The following is a 19,973-nucleotide window of genomic DNA, read 5'->3' as shown; positions in this document are numbered from 1 at the left end:
AACATTTTGGCATTATTCAAAGGAAGACACTGAAAATTAGGGCAGGGTATTTTTAAACCAACGGACTTGTAAACCTATACCTGGTATAAAAAGTTCTGGCTTACTTTGCCAACAGTCATCTGTTGCAAATGCTTCAAGAGAAGAGCTGCTGGAAAAAACACATCGAGTGTAGAAGATGTGTTCAAAAATAGAAAATACTACCCTTGAACTATGAACTCTCTTCGAAGGAAGTTTTTTTAAAAAGTTTTGTCTTTGGAATCTTTAAAAGTGGACTGGAAAATACAGAAAATGGAAAATACTTTATGTGCTTTCAGTATAAGGTCTCTACTGTAACTGTTCATTACAAGGAGTATGTAGGACAAGGCTAAAGACTGAAGCAAGAGGTAAGAAGAATTTCACTTAAACAGCACAAACTTAATCATTGAAAATTTTAGTTATGTTATTTCATTCTGAGATGATAGTTTACAAATCAGTTAATGAAAATTGGTGTGTCTACATGAAAGAAATTTACTTGCTTTAAAACAAGTGTTAAAGTATTTGTATGCAAACAGCATTTTTAAAGGCCTACTTAATCTGTCTTACAGGAAAGTGAAAAAAGATTAAATTTGTTATTATAGCTTTAAAAGTTGTGTCTGCTTTAATTTTGATACTTGCAGAAACATGTAAACTGCACCAATACAGTAATAAAATATTGAATGGTAAACTGTGTATTACTTGCACAAAAAAGGTATATATTAATATAATATGGACAGGGTAGCAACAATAGTACTAAACATCCACGATGAATCAATTTTTACTGCACTTGTCAGCAACCTGCATTATTTGTCTTAAGCTTGGGTTTTTAAAAATGTCACTTAGGGTGATTAGCACATGGAAAATTAAACTATAAGTTTATTTTTTTCTGTAGGGTGTAATCATTTTCTTGCGGCATTTAAATAATTATCCCTAATCAGATTTTAAATTTAGCAGTGAAAAAAAAAAATACACAAACTGGAAAGTGAAACCTTCTCAATACTGACATAAAACAAAAACGAAACTGAACAGCAAAAGATGGGAGGGGAAGAGGACGGTATAAGAGGAAAGAGAAAAAAAAAAAGATATCAAACAGTAGTTATGTAAAAATTGGCAATTTGTACCAATTTTCTTAAATGATAAAACAGCTTCTCGGTCAGAATTTTATAGATACTTATGAAAATAATCAATTTCAGAGCTTAGCGTTTATTCCTCTATCCTTCCCACCCTCACTGCCTCTAATATCTAATAGCATTTTTCAAGACGAGTAAACCAAGGCACATGAGAATTGAGTAATTTATACTGATGACCCTTATGGCACTCTGAATTCTGTCCTTGAATTTGTCCTAGAACAACAGCATAGGTGGTAAACAATATCCAGAGATGCAGGGCTTGGATACAAGCTGCCAACAGAAAAAGCAAACTGCTTTAAGAAACAGTCTGCTGCATGATCTAATTTTTCTAATTTAAAGAAAAGAAAAAGAACTATCTAAAGTGTGGAGAATTCAAATATTTAAATCTAACTTAGCCATAATATTCTAGACTTTTACTGTAATATATGTGTTTGTTTTTTAATATCCATGTTCGAATCCAAATTTTCAATACACAATTTGTTATAAATCAATAATACAGCTTTTATCAATTCATAAAACCTACTAGTATAATCCCATTAATAATATCCTGGGCAAAGCTTGGAGGCACAAAATAAAAATCAATAATCCTTATTACTAGCCATAGAAAATTGTTCCTAATCCGAGTGACACAAAGCATGTGGCTATCAGCAAAATTGAGTCACACAGCAACTGAATGAACAACAAAATCAGATCTTACAGTGTCTTCTCCCAACTTGGAAAGAGATTTCTGAAGGTACTTTACTTTTTCTTAACATCTCATGTCAAACAAGAAACTCTTAAAATTACAACATATAAAATGTAATTTCTGAAACTTAAGACACTTCCAAGTTATGCACATTCATATCTTTGCAAACTATAAAGAAGTTGTACATTATACTGGATCATTCTACTTTTATTTCCTAAGTTTGTTTTTTAAAATGCCCCAAATTTCAAAAGATACTGAATCAAATAAGAGTCATATGAAGTTAAACAAGAGAAACTTACATGTATACAAGAACTGTACACACTTACCCTGAAGGTAACCAGACAAGCTACGCCAGCGAAAGAAAATTCTTCCTGTCTGAGAAGTACTAATATAGCACAAGGTGCAACTGAGGGCGGGTCCAAAAGCCTTGACTAAGCCCTATGCAAAAACCTTGTGACGTACTGCACTACTGCACGGTGCTTTATTATGCTCTGGGTTACAGCCTTGCTAGCTCTGAGCTAGTCACTAATCAGTCTACAGAACATAATCAATTGAAATCACAGGACGGGGCTGGCCTGTTTGTTAGCTCAGATGGTTAGAGTGTGGTACTGATAACACCAAGGTCCAGGTCCCTGTACCAGCCAGCTGCTAAGCAAAAACAAAAACAAACAAAAAAGAAATTACATGATGGTTAAGAGGAGGTAAATCTATACCATTAGAAAGAACATAGGCAACTGGCTCTGCAAAAAAAAAAAAAAAGGAACCTCTACATTAACACTTAAAAACATTCCTTTCCTGATGGTGTATTTTGGTTTGTCAGTGTACTTGTGATATGTGCACTTTTCTGTATGAAAACAGTATTTCAGTACAAAGTGAAAAAGGTTAGGTTGTGTTTGCCAGAGCTGGGGGGAGAGGGATGGACAGTTATCACTCAATGAGTACAGAGTTCAGTTTTTGGAAGATGCAAACATTCCGGAGGTGGACGGTGGTGATGGCCGCACCACAGTGTGAATGCACATAATGTCACCGAACATTCACTGGTTCACAGTATCACAGGGCAGTGGGATTTAAAGTGATTTGTATGTTTTTCTTCATATTTCCCTGTAGTTTTAATAAACTTTAACAAGTCCATGCCATAAAATCCAAAACCCATGCAAATAAATTTTTATTTTTAAAAAATTGAAAAAAAGTGTTCCTTTCCTGTTAGAAATAAGAGCAAACTGTTGTGAAGAAAACGATTTTATTTTTTAAAGGGAACCAGTCTTGTTTTTAACCTGAGTAGTAGGATGGCAATATGCTAATATCATGTGTCAGGGCCTGATAAGTTAGGCCATGGGTTCTGGGAAGCTTTATCATTAAGAACATGGCTAAGCTACAATTATGTCAATAAACTTTTAGATCAGCTTTCTCTCTGTTGTGCTCAGAGAAATCTAACCCAGGCAATGATTTCAGTAAACTCTGTGAAGTACTAGTCTCTATTAAAAGCAACACAAAAAATTGAGAAATCACTTCTAAAAAAGGTCCCTAACAAATTAATTTAGGCTCTACCAAATATGAAATTGTTGGCATTGCTATCTTCTTTCAATAAGATGTGAGGAAATTCACAACAAAACTTTCCTCTAAGAGGAAAACCTATTATATCTAATTAGTAATGAAGGCTCAAGGGCAGCAAAGGTGCTCCATTTTGAAAATATTTCTGTGTTATGAATGAAAATGATGACTCAACTATCCTTTAATATATTACTATAGTTAGCAATGAAAAGAATTTTAAGTGTATCACTTTGAAAGATGACTCACAGACAGATCACCTTCAACAACAACAAAGAATGTTGGAATTATAGTTCCACGACCTTTTTGGAAGGCTACTTAGAAATGCTATTATTAAAAACCTTAGAAATATACATTCCCTTTGACAAACCAATATTGTGTCTAGTAATTCATCCTAACAAAATAAGGCGGTACACAAAGATTTAGTTGCAAGGATGTATAGACAGACCACTTTATGGCATGAAAACAAAGCGGGCTAGTATCATGTCAAGACAAGTGTTAGTCTCTAAGGATGAGTGATTTTTGGCTGTGCTGGTGTTCCCTTGTCCTGGTTGTCTGATACTAAGGACAGCAAAGAGAGAAGATATGGGTATTGCTTCCTGCCTATAAGGGACTTCTTCATCTTTTTAATTCTACCCACTAACTATTTGTATGTGGTAGGGGTGAGGGTTGGATGGGGTGTCTGCTGGGGTGTCCCTTGCAAAGGGATTAACATTTATTGAGTACTTTCTTACCCTGTTTGTCAGAGTCCTGGAAGCATACAATGGCTCTTTACATACCTACCCTTTTTTATACATAAGAAATCTAAACTCTAGAGAAGATAAATCACTTATAACAGTACTTATGTGACTTATGTACAAGAGCTGGATCTTTCTCTTTTAACTATATCATGCTGTCTCTAGGCAACAGTATACACAAAACACTTACATGAGAGGGCTTGAGAAGTCTAGGAATAAGAACGTTTTGAAAATATGCCACAGGAAAGGAACAAGGATACAGGCAAAGCACTGAAACTGAATTTTGTTTCAAATAGCTCAAGGATAATGTTTTTTTTGTGTGTTTTGAGTTTTGAGAAGGGATAGAAAGGATCTAGGAGTAAGAAGTCATAAAGATAGGTTCTTTAGCAGCATAATGGACTTTCATCTCTGTACTCAATGACTGGGTCCTGTTGCCTTGGAGTTTCTTCACTCTTTAGCTCCCAATGGAAAACTACAGATCTCAAATTTGTATACCAAAGAGCACAGAATTTCTCACACAGAACCCAAATCTTTGGAAGATTATTTTCCTTCTCTTGTAACACTGAAACTGGGCGCACATCAGTGGAGAAAGGGATACCCACTTGTATTTCTGAGTAACCAGTTAGAGTTGAGATACTGTCAATTATTCAATGAACCTGAAAAGCTAAAAGTTATCACTTTGTATTTTGCTATCAAAAAGTTTCTCAGAAATTCCAAATAACAAAAGAGACCACAGAAAATCAAATTAAGTTTAACCTTAATAAAGTTTCTTTTTTTGTCTTTAATATTGTAATAGGGAAGTAAAGGGAATAAAAGTATCACATTAATTAACAGCTGTATGTGAAAGAAATCACATCATAATCCCATATAAAACCTGCAGTAAGTATAGTTATTTCACAATAATCCAATCTAAGACTTAACTGCTATCTCACAGTTGGGTTACGAAAATCCAATTATCATTCCAACAAAGAATGTATTTTTAAACTTAAATCTGAACTTGACTAACACCCTTGGAAGTTATTCCAAACAAAACAATGAAGCCATATAAGGAAGACAATTCAGTTGGAGGTGAGATGCAAGTCTCTCTATACTGACTCTTGCAAAACTTGTTCCTGCTAAATGCTGCATGATGTAAATAGAAGTTTTTTTTTTTTTTTAAACATACAAAAACATCAATCTAGGTATTTGACTTCTCTTCAAACCTTCCTGAAGAAGACAACAGTAAACTGACTTCAATACCGTGACTGTTCAAAATAGAATTGAAACAAGGTACTGTAAATGTTTATCTCAACACAGTATTCCTGGGGGAAAAAATGTTTATATGAATATGGCTTAAAATGTATAAGTAAGGACCAGAAACAGAGAAAACAATGCATTACTATATTTTTTGAAAATGAATGGCAAATGAAGATTATCTCTCAGGTTTTATATCATTTAAAATCATTGTAAACACTTAGAAAGATTAGTACTAATTCTATTTTTCCACGAAATTTTTGAAATACCCTCATATATGCCAATTGAGGAAAACATACTGTTTCTATCTCAATGCATTTCTTAAAAACTGTGCAAAAATCTAGACTGAGTAACCTAATATTCAGAAACTTAAATGAAGTTCTTTAACATGGATTATATCTTTTTTACTTTCTTACTTAAAAAGCATTAAATTCTGTAGTTTAAACTCTTTTTAGAGGAAAAATAAGTTTATGTTGCAATAGGTAGGTCAGGTTCAAGAAAACAGGATATAAGACAATAACGCAAATGAGGGGAGTCTTTCCTAGCTCTCCTTTCAAATGCACTATGTTCTCATATTTCAAGATGCTTAGCACCAAAATTGTTGTTTCCATTTTATCACAGATGGATCTCTGTGCTTGAAATGGAACAAGATGAAAAGCTTTCTGTTTTAATTTTGGACTCCTTGCACATCACACAGTTGGTTTTCTGTCTACTGAACAGAAACAACACAGTTTAGGATTGCTACTTTGTTATAGGTTATATTAAAAATGGCAAAAAGGTTATGCAATTTAAGCTTTTATTATTGGTGCACTATATCTACTACATTTGAATAGAGAGTACAAAGTGAGACTCGACTTACTCTCCACCACTTCCTGCTGTGCCCGAAAAACACATTTAAAAAATAAGGCAAAAAAACAATGAAGAAAATTATTTTGATATTCAAATTCATAAACTAATAACTAGGAACTAGTAGCGAATTATTTGAAATTATATGATGGATGAGTGGGTAATAATGTGAGTTTTAATAGTATACAAACAGAAAAAACTGCAAAATGTTGTACATGCCCTTTGACCCAGCAAATCTATTTAAACAAATAATGATGGACATGTACAGACACTGCAAAGATGTTTATTGATCCATTATTTACCATAATGAAAAGCAGAAAACAATCTAAATGTTCAATAATGAAGAACTGGCTAAGCAAATTATGATATCCATGTGATATAATAACTAATATAGTCATTAAAGTATAAGTATAAATCATCAAAGAATAAATTAATAAATGAATAATCTTGTTAAAAGCAATGTTATAATATGATCTCCTTTGGGGGAAAAACTGTACATAAAAAGAAAGGAAGTACACTTGCTAAAATACAGTTTTTTAGGTGATGAAAATTATAGATTACTTCTTTTTTCTCATCTAGATTCACTGACTTTTATATCAACATGTATTATATGAGAAATAGAAAGAGAATCAAGGGAAAATAAAGTAGGTAAATAATTAAAAATGAACAAATTCCTTACAACAAGCTGGATCATAATTCAGGTACTCATGAATCCTTAATTATTAAAACTTCCCTAAAGCTGAGTCACATGATCAGAAATCTATGAATGTGAATCCCATAAGTTTATTTTTTAAATCTATAGTAAATCACATGATCTGTACTCATTGTAAGTATAATAGAGGGGATTCAAAAGTGAGTCAAACACATCTGGAAGCTTTATTCTTTATAATAACTCATGTTTCTCATACAATTTTAGTAAAATTAAATTTCAGTAGCTCAAAATGAAATAATTATATATGCCAAGGCTCCAAGACTTTCTGCTCATTCTTTTTTTTTGTTTTTTTTCTTGACCAGTAACGGGATCGCAACCCTCAGTGTCGCGCCCGCACCGCGCTCAACCAGTGAGCGGACTGGTCTCCATATGGGATCCGAACCCTCGACGGGAGCGCCGCACTCCACCGAGTGCGCCACCAGGCCGGCCCGACTTTCTGCTCATTCTAACCATTTTCAACAGTTATGGCAGGCATGCACAGAGCAGGCCCTGTCTTCTAGGGTGCTAAGGTGCCCAGCTTAAAAACTGTTGCTTAGAATTTTCGTTTTTGGTCCTCTTTGCTAAGAAGAGCTATTGAAAAGGTCATAATACTGCAGTTCAGAAGAAAGGAACAGAGATAAGTAATCGAGAAAATGCCTCCTCTTGAAAGGGATGTAGCGCCTGAAACAGAAGCTATAGAAAGATTTAGGAATTGTATAACAAGGGAGTTTAACAAACTATCCGCAGTGTTGGAGAAGGGATGGGCAGAGAGTTTGAAATGTATCACGGTGCTGAAGAGAGTTAATAGAAGATACAAGCTGGATTGTCCACAAAATCAAATTACTGACGTCAATGCAAAACAAAAGAAAATCTCACAGAATGCAAAGAAAAAGGGGAAAGATATCAAGACAAGAAAAGAGGAGAAAAATAGAGACCTAGAGGGCCCGGTCCAGGTGATACAATCTACACAGAACAGGAATACCTGAAACAGAAGACAGAGCAAATGGAGCTGACACAGTAATTAAGGAGCTAATTGAAGAAAATTTTCCAAAGTTGAACACACTAGATCTACAAATGGAAAAGGCACAAAGGGTACCTTTAAAAGTCAATGAAAAGAAAGCAACACCTAGACATAATCTGTTGACATTTTTAAATTTCAAGGATAAAGAAAAAATTCTCCAAGTATCCAGACAGAGAAAGCAAGTTACCTCTAAAGGGGCAAAAGTCAGGCTGACCTCAGATTTTTCTCTTGCAACTCTAAATGCCAGAAGACAATGGAACAATATCTACAGAGTTTTAAGGGAAGATAATTTTGAGCCAAGAATTATACACCCTGCCAAGTTATCATTTCTGTACAAGGGCAAATGGAAGACATTCTCAAACATGCAGAGGTTAAGAGAGTATGTCAACCAAGAATAAGAACCTTCCCTGAAAAGTTTGCTGAATGATTTACTGCAGCAAACAGAGAACATAAACTGAGGGAGGCAATTGTATGAAAGAATTAATGTTTTTCAGTTAGCCTGTAATTGCAAACTTGTCACAAGACACAAATTATCCTGGTCCCAGGAAACCAAAAAATGTATCAATAAAAGCTATACAGATTCCACCCTGAAGCTCATCAAAATCCAGCACAACCCTAAAATAACACCAAGGATGGGAAGAGAAACCAGATTGAGCCTTGGGGAGACCTTGCATCTGGCTCCTGCTCAGAGCCCTCATAGCTCACATCTCCCTTCGTCCTTTCCACTCCCCACATTTCATTCCCTCAAACACCTCTTTAAAAACCCATAGTAAAACTGAGTCTTTGAGATGGTTTTAGTCTGGCCATTCTCCTATTCCATCAATAATTTGACTTTCGGGTTGTTTGTTTTGCATTTGGGGCTGGCAACTGGAGTTGGGGTGGGTCACAGATTTTGGAGAGCCTAAGCCAAGAGCTGAATGCCCTTGGGTAACAGATTTTACCAAGCCACGCCAAACCAAGGTTTTTGTATGGGGCAGGCAGCCAGACTTGGGTTCAGTAACAATATAAGTAAGTTTCATATTGAGATAAGTGTTGCAGACAAAAATAAAACATATACATTCCAATATTTTGGATTGTATAAGCAAAAGAAAAACAGCAAGTTAGAGCACAGCCTTATAACACCAAGGTTAAGGGTTTAGATCCCCATACCAGCCAGCCACCAGAAAAAAAAAGAAAAAAAAGAAAAAGAAAAACAGCAAGGAAACATTAAAATTAGCATAAAATAAATTGACAGAGGTACAGATAAATTATCATACCCATAAATTGGTTAAGTATTCTTACTACAAAGATTCATATTGGGTCAAAAATCAGTTTCTACCTTGTAATTCATTTGTGTAAAACAAAGGATAAAAGGGCTTAAAGGTACCAGGGTACAACCTGGAGTTACCAAAGTACCAAAAGTTCATGGAAAAATAAAATTGAAAGATAATATGAATCTAATGGAAATTATAACTCACAAAGACAGCAACATTTTTTATTAGACAGAATCCAAGCATATAACAAGATAGTTTATATTTACAAAACATACAATAACAGGATGCAACATTTAAGAGACTTATGTGATAAATAACATGGCATTCATATGTAAAATAAGTGTTTTATGTTGATGTGGGTAGTAGTTCTATTGATGTTAAACCAATATACACATATTTTGAAAACACTGTATGTTTAAAATTAGTGTATTTTATGTACTTAAAATTCATTAAGAAATCCTTCAATTAAAGAGAATACATATAGCAAAAAAAATAAAAATAAAAATAAAATAAAACAAAAAACTACTGCTTAAAATTTGGCATAATGATGGACATTTCTTTATATCCTGTCTTTTTAAACTTTAAGAAAGATGCATGATATGACTAAATATTCTGCTCTTATCTCCAAATCTGAGGGTTCAAATGCAATATTGTTCAGAGAAAATTTTTTCAATTCATTATTTAACTGAAGTATAAGAGAACATCTATGATACTACGCGAGCATCATATCTAAAAGAAAATTGGACAAAATTGGCTTTATTAACAGAAGGGAGAAAATAAGAAAATTAACATTTATTGAATAACTACTATATAGTAAGCATTGTTTGCCACTTTATGTACATCATCTCTTTTTAAATCTTAATAACTCAGGAAGACATTTAGAATAGTATACTGTTGGAATTCTCCCAAATATATTTTAAATACCCAGTGAAATAATACACAAACACTAAGACAGAACACCTTCTTAATTAAATACCCTGAAGAAAACAAGGGTGCAGGAGAATATTTAGGTGAATCATCTCCATTCTAAATAATCAGAAATTGAAACTCAGAAAAGTTAAATATCTTGTCCAAGGCTAAACCCTTAAAATGTGACAGAGCTAAGATCTGAACCAAGGATTAATCAACTACTAAACTCTCAAACCTGACCCCATTCCCTTACAAGATTGTCTAGTGTTCAAACCACAGATTGCATCACTTGTTAAAGGAAGAAGATACAGTATATCATTACTAGATAAACCACAATACTTATAAGAACACAGAGAATTACAGAACAATAATTATGGAACACTAAATAGCTTTATTTACCTATCCTACCAAAATTAGGAACATGTGACAAAATCTCACACACACACACACTCACACACACACACACACACACACACACGAGGGTACTTCAAAAAGTTCGTGGAGGGCCGGCCCCGTGGCACACTCGGGACAGTGCAGCGCTTGGGAGCGCAGTGGCGCTTCCACTGGGGGTTCGGATCCTATATACGGATGGCTGGTGCGCTCACTGGCTGAGTGCGGTGCGGGCGACACCAAGCCAAGGGTTGCAATCACCTTACCGGTCACAAAAAAGACAAAAATAAAATAAAATAAAATAAAAAAGTTCGTGGAAAAATGGAATTAAAAGATAATATGAATCTGAATTGGGGGGGGGATATATATAAAAAAACGGTTGTACACAAAATAGAATAAAGTACCTAGCTTGGAAAAACATAAACATTTTTCAGATCAGCAACACATTCACATCTTCTAAAGTTACCCCTTTTGGGGTAAGAATTTTACTCAAAAGCTTCAGACAGAGCCAGAATCAGATTGAATGTTTTTGGGTTTTTTTTCCCTTTTTGTCTTTTTTCGTGACCGGCAACGGATCGCAACCCTCAGTGTCGCGCCCGTACGGGACCGGGACCGGCAACGGGATCGCAACCCTCGGTGTTGCGCCCGCACCTCGCTCAGCCAGTGAGCGGCTGGTCTGTATGTGGGATCCGAACCCTCGGCGGGAGCGCCGAGGCGGGAGGGCCACCGGGCGGCCCCCAGATTGAATGTTGACTCTGCTACTTAACTAGCTAGTTCCTGAGTGAGTTAATGGAAAATTATGACAATAACTACCAGCTGGACTGTGTCTTAAGGCTTAAATAAGGTAAACATGCAGGGTGTACTTGGTCAAAAATCCATAATGCTTAGGTTCTCAACTTTTCCCTGTTTCCCTTCATCAAAATTGATCTAGTGGCTTATTCCCTTAGAATCCTGACAGTCTGACAGAGAAATCTAGGTAGACTAACAGGTTACGTTGATCTTCGTTCACGGGGGAAGACTGAATACGATGATTTTTTGACTATGGTATTTTGAATCCCTTCCCTAACCTTAACCGCAAATGGCAGGACATTTGAGTTAGGGTTGTGCCATGACACTGATGTGGAAGAGACAGAAAGGGGGCAGGAAGGATCTTGCAGGCACCCACTACCTACTTCCACCTACTTAGGAGGAACTTGCCAAACAAAGGAAGCAACTCACTAACCAACTGATAATTTTGTAATCTACTAGCACCTTGAAAATTAAGATAAACAACATAAATGAAAAAAATGGACAAAATGGCATTTAAGTCATAATGGCAAAAGGTTGTCAAACCTGGTTTAAATGTTACAGATTAATGATTTAAGCAACTCTGAGCGTTAACATGAAAGTGCATAACACAAGAAAGGTAATTTGAGGGCTGGTCAGTTTGCTCACTTGGTTAGAGCACGGTGCTGATAACACCAAGGTCAAAAAAAGCAAACACAGAGGGTAATTTTGAAAAGTAGCACTGTGTCGTAGCAGAGAGAAAAGTCTGCCACCTGCTGACTGAAAAACTGTCGTATATAGACTTCCCTGTTAGTTTTAAGGGGAGGAAAAGAACTATCCAGGTCAATGACATTACAGTTCAAATACGTATTAGACACAGATCACAACCTCCAGGGCGAACGGCAGTCAGGGCCGCGGCGCCCGGAAGCCCCGCCCCCGACGCCCAGAAGCCCCCCACGCGACGCCCGGAAGCCCCGCCCCCGACGTACGGAAGCCCCACCCGCGGCGCCCGGAAGCCCCGCCCGCGGCGCCGCTGCCTGAATCTGAGAAGGAAGGCGCGGGGGCGCTCGCAGCGCGGGGCTGGCCAGGACGTTTGCAGAAGGAATCTAGTTGGAATCACATTGGGTTGCCCAGGCCATCTTATGTTTTCAGTGCAGACCCACTTGCAGGGCCTTCGTTAATACATTTTGATGGCATTAAACTTGATCTCTCCTGAATTTTCCTTAGTTGTTTCTAACGCTGAGGCAAACAGTTTGGAATCTAAAGATTATCTCCATGTTTGTCTTCGAATAAGACCATTGACAGAAAAAGAACATGACTCTAAGGGCTGTATGCACGTTCTGGATTCACAGGCTGTTCTCTGAAAGATCCTCAGAACATCCTTGGTCAGTTTAAGTGAGAAAAGCTCTGGGTAGACGATACAAGAAATTCAGTTTTTCCAAGATTTTTGGCCCAGTAACTACACAGGAGGTAGTCTTTCTTTCAGGGTTGCATATGCAACCTGGGTAAAAGCCCTCGTGAAAGGACAAAGTCGGCTGATTTTTACTTATGGACTAACCAATTCAGGAAAAACATATACATTTCAAGGCACGGAAGAAAATACTGGCATTCTGTCTCGAACTTTGAATTTATTGACAGTCTTCCGAAAAAACTACATACGAGGATGAACCTTAAACCACATAGATTCAGAGAAAACGTACGGTTATCACCAGACCAAAAAACAGATGAAGTTGCTAGCAAAAGGGCATTGCTTCGGCAAATTAAAGAGGCTGTATGCGTAAGGACAACTATGATACTCTTATGAAGTTTAACAAACTCTCTGAATATCCCAGAGTTTGAAGACTCCATGAAACACCGTGAACAAACTAGCTTGAATATGGACAGTAACATAAAGTTTTCTGTGTGGCTTTCTTTGAGATTTACAATGAATGTATTTATGACTTGTTGGATTCTGTATCATCTAAGTTCCAAAAGAGAAAGATGCTGCGCTTTTCCCAAAATGTAAAGGGATATTCTTTCATAAAATATCTACAATGTATTCAAGTGCCTGATTCCAAAGAAGCATAAAGACTTTTAAAACTAGGAATAGGGCTGACCGGTTAGCTCAACTGGTTAGAGGTGGTGTTGCAACACCAAAGTCAAGGGTACGGATCCCTGTACTGGCCACCGGCAAAAACAAACAAAAACTAGGAATAAAACACCAGAGTGTAGCCTTCACAAAACTGAACGATGCTTCTAATAGAAGTCACAGCATATTCAGTATTAGAATATTACAGACTGAAGATTCTGAAATGTCTCATAATTCGAGTCAATGAATTGTCTTTATGCGATTTTTTTTTTTTTTTTTTTTTGCGACCGATAAGGGGATCGCAGCCCTTGGCATGGTGTCGCCCGCACTACGCTCAGCCAGTGAGTGCACCGGCCATCCCTATATAGGATCCGAACCCGCGGCCTCGGCGGTCCCAGCACCGCTGCGCTCCTGAGTAAGCCACGGGTTCGGCCCTCTTTATGCGATCTTGTTGGTTCAGAACGGAGCGTGAAGACACAGAATAAAGGTGAAAGGTTAAGAGAGACAGGGAACATCAACACTTATTTGTGACTCTGGGGAACTGTATTAATGTTTTGAAGAACAGTGGAAAGTCAAAATTTCAACAGTATATGCCTTCCCAGGAAAGTAAACTGACACACTCTTCTAAATGTTTTTTTAATGGTAAAGGGAAAATATGTATGATTGTCAATATTAGCCAGTGTTGTTTTTGCCTGTGATGAAACATTTGGTGTGTTGAAGTTCTCAGCCATCGCACAAAAGTTTGTGTTTCAGACACTTTAAAAGCTGAAGAAAACCAAAACGTGGAAACCGAACTTATTGATGAAAGTTTAGATAAAACATTAGAAGAAGATAAGACTTTCATTAGACACAAGGAGAACAGAGTATGTATTAAGAACTCATACTTCTACGTTTGGCATGTGTAAAATGTTAAAGGATGAAAAAGTTAAATGTTAAACGTAAAAGGATGAAAAGTCTCCTTTCCCAGTCTCATCCTTCCAAGGATGGGCGCTCCCCCCCTCCACCCCCCAGAGTTTCTGATTCAGTAACATCTGGGGTGGGGCTAGGTCATTTGCATATGTAACAAGTTTCCCCTTCATGATGACTCCACTGGTCTGGGACCACTCTTTAAGAACCATTGGTGTAAAACACTAGCATGTGGGATCCTATATTTCAAAACAAGGTTTTGCCCTCTAGTTGTCACAGTTTATATAACCAGCTTTTATAAACCTTAGCCAGGTTGAAAATTGCTCTTTTTTGCCAAAAAAAAAAAAAAAAAAAAAACCCACTCCTTGCCACCAAATCAATGACTATTGGTAATCCAAGTGAAGAAGGTGAAAGGATCTAAGGATGTGATGGCTTTTAGCCAGAAAACAGTTTTTGGATAAATTTAAAATATTAATGTCTAGTTCAAAGGTGGCTCCATCTGCTGCATAAATGAATTCACAACAAAAGGAATAAGAAAAAAAAATTGGGGGCCTGCCCGGTGGAGCACTCGGTAGAGTGCGGCGCTTGGGAGCGCGGTGGCGCTCCCGCCGAGGGTTCAGATCCCATATAGAGACCGGTCCGCTCACTGGTTGAGCGCGGTGCGGGCGCGACACCGAGGGTTGCGATCCCGTTACCGGTCACGAAAAAAGACAAAAAGGAAAAAAAAAATTGGTAAAACTAAAACTGTTCTAGGAAGTAACTGTTTCTAGCTAACATAAAAATGGCTCATTAGATAAGAGATCAAACTTTTCATTAAAGTTGAAAATGTGGTTAACTTGTGGCATGAGGATAATACACAGGAAACGTGACAAATGTGATTTGAAAGGACAAAGTCATATGCCTGATACAAACATTTTCATATTTGCAAATTTGGGAATTCAAGATGATCTTGGATATATCTTTTGCCAATGTTAAGTTTATGTATTTCTCTTATTTTATAATATATTTTATTCAAACTGGATCAATCATGACTGTCACCTCTCAAATACCACCAGAGCCATGACTCATTACCCAATGTCATCTCCTATTTCTTTGAACTGCAAACAGCCTTTTGCTGGTCTCTCTCCCAACACTTACATTCATTCATTCCTGGAGTACTGCTAGGACTTTAGCTTTTATGCTAGTTGTGACACATCACTGAGAATCTACCTTCTAAACCTCACTAGAATGAATGCATGAATGCCGTGGCATATCTTGAGAACTACTTTAAATCTACATATTTCAGGTGCGAGTGAATATATCTCTACTCTTGAGGTAGACAAAAGACAAAAGCTATTCTGAATTTGTGTTCTCTTCTGCCGTATTACTGAGTACCTAATATTCTCTCCTTCGTTCTTACCAGTAAAATCTCAGTTTTGTTGGAGGGTGGCAATGTGTTAAAGCAAAAAAAACTCCGCAGCTTTACTTACATTAGGGTGGACATATAACTCTGTTCTCTCCAATGACATGGAAGCAGAAAATTCAGCTTGACCTAAATAAGCATCCTCCTTCCTACTTCCTCCTCTCTGCTGCCTGGAACATGGAAATGTTGGCCATGACCGCAACAGCCACCTTGTGACCATGAGAAAAGCCAAGAAAGTTTCAAAGATCTGTGCCTTGATATCCTTGTACCCCCAGTTAATACCAGCAACTGCCTGCTTTTTATTTTTATTTTTAAATTTTTATTTTTTATTACTTATTTATAGGGGAGGGCACCTGGAAGTACAGGGATCCGAACCCTTCACCTTGGTGTTATAACACCACACTCTAACTGGCCAGCCTCTGCCTGCTTTTTAGATTTCTCATTCCATTAGAAAACTAAAATCTGTATTGTTTACTGAAGCCACTGTTTTGGGTTTCTCTGTTTCTCTTAGTCAAGTGCAAGTATTAAAAAAAGGGAGACAAAAATATATGTATCTATTCAGGCCCTCAAAGACCATACACAACAGTAAACAATATAAGACCCTATATAAATTGCTAAATTATGGGAAATCATCAGAGAAAACGTTTCACAAAACAAATCAAGAATTCAAAACATTCTGCTCCTTTGCATGAAGGAAAAAAAGGGAAAAAAAAAGATAAAAGAACTTAAAACAAGTCCTAAAAGGTCATAAACCTTATGACTAGTATAAATTAGATAAAAGTTGAGATACAGAGATATTCTTAAAGTCTTTATCATAGTGTTTATTTACTAAAGCAGTTGTTTAAATCTTAGTCTGCCACCCCTCTTCTAAATATAGACTCAATAGTGGGCTTTCGACTCAGTATAGTACTTAGAGAACATCCGATATTATCTTAAAGTGGAAGAAGTTTTTGTTAGAAATTTATCTCCTGGAAAGAAACACTATACTAAAGTTTCAAAAAACAGCACCAGCTATTTAAGGAGTAATAGCTGATGTTCACAAGGAAACCATAAATAGTTGAGATGTTTAAATTAGAAATGACAGTTTTTAACAGGTTGGGGAGGTTCCAGTGACAGTTCCATCTCCCTCATCTTGCTGTCCAAATAACTTCCTACCCTCCATATTGCTCTTTAATGAATAATGTTAGGACTACACGTGTGTTCTGGTGTTGTGCTTGCATTTTACCTCACTGGACAGATAGTCCTGCTTGAGGGGGGGTGGATTAATAAAGGCAATGAGAAGAACTGCATAAAATTAAGTCATCTTATCTTTTCTGGGGGATAGTTTAAGAAAAATGAGAAATTTGCTGATAAAATACAGAATTAGAAAAAAACAGAATTCTGGGAATGCAGGAGAAATTTAAAAAGCAGTTGATTATATAATAGGTTGGGAAGGAGACACCATTTAACAGGAAAAATCAGTTCAACTGGACAGAAGTACAAAATGAAGTAGGTAGGGGCAATTAATGTAACGCTGTAAATAAGATATAATGTAGACAAGAATATGCAGAATTCGGGGGTTGACCAGATATAATGTAGACAAGAATATGCAGAATACGGGGGTTGACCTGTTAGCTCAGTTGGTTAGAGGGTGGTGCTGATAACACCAAGGCCCAGGGTTCTACCCCTGTACCAGCCAGCTGCCAGGAAAGAAAAAAAAAAGAATATGCACAATAAGTAACTATATGTAAAACAATATGAGCAGCACACTCAGAGAGAGAGAGACAAGCTCCATATTCCCTTCAACAGGCACCTGACCACTAGTGTCTCTGGCCCTTGCCCTGCTAGCTCCTCTGGAATTTTGCTCACTTGATTATTCCCGCTCCTCCTCTCTCACATCTTTTTAATCACTTGCTTTTCAGTGCTCCTCTGCTCATCAGCGTGCTCATGTGTCAACCATTCAGAAACAAAACAAAACACCTGTCCTAACACCATTATTTCCTCTACTTAAGTTGCTTTCTGGTTTTCTTCACTTTGTCATTCTTCCAGTGGCTGCTCAACTCACTGCTACAATAGCCTTTCAGTCCAACTTCTGACCTTAGCGCAGACTGACACTGCTGGTTCTGCCCCTTCTTTTGGAAACATTTCCTGTTACTCCACCTCTGACAGCTTTCTACTTTCCTTGCTGAACACCCCTTAAATGCTGGCATTGCCAGGTTTTCTCTTTTCTTCTTGCTGTAAAACTACGGATGACAAACCATACCCATTCCCATTACTACTGTCGAGGCCAGGCATTTTGGAAGAGATTCTTTCTAGCCCCAGTTTATCTCCAGAGCTCCAGCTTTACATTTTCAGTTGCTAATAACAATAGGTAACATATACTGGTTACTGTGGACCAGGCCCTTTTCTAAGCCCTTTACTTACATTAATTCATGGACATTTCTACTTGGCTATTCCTTGATCATCTCAAATTCAATATGACTTAAAGTGAACTTATTATTCTACATTTTCCTACCTCCTTGCTGTTCTTCAAACCTGCCCCCCCCCACCCCATTTACTATCTTGGCTAATAATAGTAACCAGAATCAGTGTTTATCTGGTAAATTTAAAGTCATTCCTGCCTGTCATTAATACTTTATTTAATGATTGTAAGAAATAAGCTCTCAAAGACAGTGACTATTTTCAAGGCACTAGGTTATTTCATTTAGTTTTCACAACTACCCTGTGAAGCAGGTACTATTATTACCTCCCAACTAATATGTGAAGAAATGGAGACTCAGAGAGGTTAAGTAACTTGCCCAAGGTCACGTGGCTTGATAAATGAGAAAGACTAGATTCAAAGCTGGGTTTGTATAACTGTAGCATCTGTGCTGTCACAAAGTCCTGTTGCTCTAAATGGTAACATATTTAACAAATAAAATATGAACTATGGCTGGCCGATTAGCTCACTTGGTTACAGCACAGTGCCAGCACCACCGAGGTCTGGGGTTACATCCTGATACCGGCTAGCTAAAAGAAAGAAAGAAAGAAAAAGCAAACAAACAACAAAAAAAACTACAATTATACCTTATTACTTTTTACCTTACTACTATATTTTACTCTTTCAGTTATGTAACATCATAAATGGTTACTCTATTTCTGCAATGTAAAACTAAAATATGAATGTGCCAAATCTCACTATTTTTTTGGTCATTTCTGAAACTGCAGGTAAGGCTCTTCCCAAAACATCAATGACATCTTAAGTAACACGAGAGGAATACTATAAAGCAAACCGGAAGTAAATATTCAATTCACTCAGAGAAGAATGCATTAGGGAGGAAAAAAACCCAGATGATGGTAAAAGTCAATATATGACTTTGTATATTCTTAATAACTAGAGTGTGAATTAATCTTTTTAATGAATGGAATTTAAGACATAATTACAATTTAATGTAACTTATCCAAATTATATTTTATATAAATCATAAATATCAGACCCTTTACCAACATTTTCAACCTTTTCTTTTGAAAAAGCACAAAAACCCTTTGCTTGATTGTTTTTCTGATTACAGCCCCCTAATTCATTCCTTTTACAAAAAAACTTCTCAAATGAGTAGCCTACATTAGCTACCCTACCGTTCATTCACTCCACTAAATTTCTGATTCACTACTCCCCCCTCTCCCATAATTGGATATTCACTCTTTTTCTTCACTATTATCTTACCTTTTGGCTTTGGTAAAGCTACACACTACTCCTAAAGTCATACTTCCTCAATTTTTTTTTTCTCCAGCTCCATAACAGAATTTTCTGCAAAATTCAGATCTTGGCCTTTAGCTCTTCTCTCCTTGGAACACATTTTAACTTCTATGTAGGTGACTCCCAAATACTCATCTCCATTTCTCCGTAGCATAGTCCTGTCTCTAAATGCCTGACGGACATTTCCACATGAAGTTTTGTTGGGAGGCGCCCTCCCACAAGAAATGCACTTACACGCCACTCGTGCAGAAAAGGCCAGTTTATTCACTCCAGCTGGCCAGCATCCGTCTCCCAAGGGGCAACCAAGGAAGAGCGGTGTCAGGCCTTGGTCTTGTGGGGTTTTTAAAGGCAAAACCTACATCCCGTTGGCACACGGGTTTGTCCAGGTGCACAAAGCAAGCTAGGGAGCTAGGTCACAGAGGCCAGGAATGAGCTGTTTGAGCAATCAAGCATACAAGTTTTCATTGTGTATGGTTCCTGATCCCATGTGATAATTCACTGTGTATGGCTCCTGTTTCTATGCAACAGCTAATGGTTTCTATGAGAAGGTTAACAGTTTCTCATGCAGAAGGGGGGGGGGGAGCCTGCAGGTCAGACAGGGGGTAAAATGGAGTTACTTAGGTCAAGCAAGCAATTCTACAGAAACAGATAGCATACAT

At 37.2% G+C, this 19,973-nt stretch overlaps 1 protein-coding gene across 3 annotated transcripts in view; it reads right to left on the bottom strand.

Annotated features, from left to right (window-relative positions):
- The window catches only part of NT5C3A (5'-nucleotidase, cytosolic IIIA), a 56,623-nt gene that overhangs the window by 18,374 nt on the left and 18,276 nt on the right, over positions 1 to 19,973 (bottom strand). The window contains exon 1 of one of the 3 annotated variants that reach the window (XM_008591519.1): positions 2,157 to 2,186. The exons of the other annotated variants lie outside the window; for them this stretch is intronic. The gene's annotated coding sequence lies outside the window, so the exon portion shown is untranslated. Of the gene's footprint in view, positions 1 to 2,156; positions 2,187 to 19,973 lie in introns of those variants that run through there. 3 annotated transcript variants of the gene reach the window in all.

The sequence above is a fragment of the Galeopterus variegatus genome, unplaced genomic scaffold (genome assembly GCF_000696425.1).
Source record: "Galeopterus variegatus unplaced genomic scaffold, G_variegatus-3.0.2 Scaffold6985, whole genome shotgun sequence".
Taxonomy (NCBI): Eukaryota; Metazoa; Chordata; class Mammalia; order Dermoptera; family Cynocephalidae; genus Galeopterus; species Galeopterus variegatus.
Note: the sequence above shows the minus strand (reverse complement) of the source record. Positions and strands in the feature narration are given on the sequence as shown.